Genomic DNA, 3,133 nt, shown 5'->3' with positions numbered 1-3,133 from the left:
CCCCCCCAGCCCGCTGGTAAGACTCTGTTTATCTCCATTAAATTGCTCTTATTAGATTGGGCCCGATGACCCAGGCTGGTGAGCTCTTTGGGGAGCCTGCCTCTCATCTTGTTAGCCCACCCTCCCAGCCCTGGGCCAGCCAGAAATGTGATGATCGCGCGCTGATAAAGGTGCTCCGCTCCTCGCTGGCTTCGGCCAAGCCCGGCTCCCGAGGGCGCTCCAGGGGAGACCGACCGCCTTCCAAGTGGCCGCTGAATCACTCCTGACCGCTCTGTCACTTTGGCCCTTCTGCCAGTTGAGAATTCTCCTAAGGGGGCTCTCATCTACCTTGAATCTCCCCTTCTCAGCCTTGGGCAAATGCTTGGCGGCAGGCTAGGCCGGCTGGATATACAGTATCTCTGCGTCTACCAGGCTAGTAACTTTGTCCAAAAAGGAGAGGGGATGAATCGGCGGGACCCCTCCCTTCTCTGGCTCTTGGCATCACTGCTCTGCCTTTAATGTTTCTGGCTCAGCCCATTGCAGCAATTGGGAGATTTGAAGGAGTTTTCCACAAGAGGCAGCCCAGTGGGCAGCGAGGTGGTCAGGGGATTGAGAGCCAGGCCCAGAGACGGGAGGTCTTGGGGGGGGGGTTCAATCTGGCCTCAGACTCTTCTTAGCTGGGTGACCCTGGGCAAGTCACTTCCCCCCCCCCCCCACTGCTTACTGCTCCTCTGCCTTGGAGCCAATACAACAGTATCGATTTGAAGATGGAAGGTGAGGGTTAAGGGGGAAAAAGTCAGATTGGCCAGTAATGGTTAAAGTAATAAATCTTTATTACAGCAAAAGCCAGTTTTAAGCCTGGAGGAGGAGGAGGAGGAGGGAGGCTCGGCTAGGACTTGGCCCATTCCGCTTGGCCTCAGAGCCATGCGGAATGTTGGGAGGCCTGAGCTCTCCACCCCAGAGCAGCTCACTTTCAAGGTTGGGCATGGGCACATCTAGTTGGTTTCCCATCTTTAATGACCCAGGTAGGAAGATGCTAGGGATTATCCAGTGAGGGAGAAGATGAAAGTCAGAGGGCAGAGGGCAGAGGGCAAGTCCAGCTTAGAATTTACAAAAAAGAGAAGGAAAAGAAAACTGGGCATAGTGTTGACATAGTATCTTGCTTTTTTTTTTTAAAGAAAAGAGAGAAGAATCTTTAAGTAATAGGCCAGTAGGCTTGACTTTGAGTCCTAGAAAGAGACAACAGCATACTGGATAGTGATTCAGGAAGGCCTGAGTTCAAGCTCTGCCTCTGAAACACATTAGCTGTGTGACCGTGGGCAAGTCACTTATCTTCTCCTTGCCCCAAATCAAACTACATATAAGCACTAGCAGCAGGCTTCCTCTGCTATGGATTTGCCATCTCCCCCCAAAGTTCCTGTGACTTCCACTTTAGCAATCAATTGTTTCATTGCTCATGTGAGTTAGGTCCAGAATGCTGGTTCTCCTCTTTCATTCCTCTCACTTTTTTTTAAACCCTCACCTTCCATCTTAGAATCAACACTCTGTATTGGTTCTAATGCAGAAGAGCTTTAAGGCAACGAGGGTTATGTGACTTGCCCAGGGTCACCCAGCTAGGTAGTATCTGAGGCCAGATTCGAACCCAGGACCTCCTGACTCCAGGCCTGGCTCTCTATCCATGGAGCCACTTGGCTGCCCAAGGATATTAATTTGGGGGGATGTAATTCAGGTGAGAAATGAGAAGGGCCTGAACTTAAAGGTGGCAATTGTGAGTATAGAGAAAAGAGAATGGATGTCAAAAAGAGGTCCAAGTAGGAAGAGTTAGAATCAAAGCCAAGTGATAACACTCTGTTGGGATATATGTTTATACAATGAACAGTGGAATATCAGAAAGAAGCTCCATACAAATTCATATGCATTCTTCTTGAAGGTGAGGCTCTGGACTGTCCAATTCAACAAACATGGAGCTAGGGGAGGAAACTTCCTCTTATTTTTGTAGGGTGAAATTGTATTAATGCAAACCAAGAAATTATTGGTTTCTCTGCTTTTTGGCAGAGAGTGAGATTCAGTAGATGTCTGGATAAGTGAAGTTTCTCATCACTACTCTATCATACTTTGGTGCCAGGATTCTGATCTTTTTTCTCAAACCTCCTCATCTATGTCTTCTTTCTGTACAGGTGGTCTGTATACTACATATACATATATACATTATATATATATATATATTTTTTTTTTTTTTTTTAAACCCTTACCTTCTGTCTTAGAATCAATACTGTGTAAGTAAGCAGTAAGTGCTTGGCAATGGGGGTTAAGTGACTTGCCCAGGGCCACAGAGTTATGCAGTGTTTGGGGTCAAATTCGAACCTAGGACCTCCCATCTCTGGGCCTGGCTTTCAATCCACTGAACCACCCAGCGGCTCCCTCTAGTACACTTTGATGACAGATTCACTTCTATATCTGTCTCTGTTGACCCAGGATATTCTCTACCATGCTTCCTCTGCTTGGGGTCCCAGGATTTCCTCATATGAAGGTATCTTAATTTCCAATGCTCCTTTTTTTCAGAAAAAGAAAAAGTCTTGTCTCTCTTGCTCATGCTCAAGTATTCAATGACTCACCTTCCTTTTCCCCTCACTGGAACACTTTTCTGTCCTCTGACCTCCCAGGGCAGGCCAAGATTCCCCTCTGTTCCCACGATCCTTTGTTTCTGCTCTGATACTGTCCCATTTTAAAGGAATTATTTCATTTTTTCCCTGCACGGTGGGGAGACTTTCTTTGAGCCCCTTTGTGTCTTGCTTTAAGAGAGAATGAACTTGTGTATTGGGCAAGCTATTTGTATTTTTGGTTGTGGGAGAAATGTGCACGCCATGTACTCTGTGTGGGTCACAGCAGAGTTACCACTGCTCTCCATATGTGCTTCAGGCAGAATCTTCAGTCCTTTGCTGTTCTTGCTGGGAATCCAGTGCCTACTGGGGACTTCCATTAGAGAGTTGTCACTCCTCATGGCACTTCATTAGCACCTTGACAATGACACCCAGCTTCCTTTTCCTCCCTCTTCTCCTGCAGCTCAAGCCTTCCTCTTCCTTAACTTTATTCTCAAGTTCTTTTAAATTTCCTTCCCCCAGATTTCAGTCTTTGACTTGATGAACATTTCCCA

The sequence above is a fragment of the Gracilinanus agilis genome, chromosome X (assembly GCF_016433145.1).
Source record: "Gracilinanus agilis isolate LMUSP501 chromosome X, AgileGrace, whole genome shotgun sequence".
Taxonomy (NCBI): domain Eukaryota; kingdom Metazoa; phylum Chordata; class Mammalia; order Didelphimorphia; family Didelphidae; genus Gracilinanus; species Gracilinanus agilis.
Note: the sequence above shows the minus strand (reverse complement) of the source record.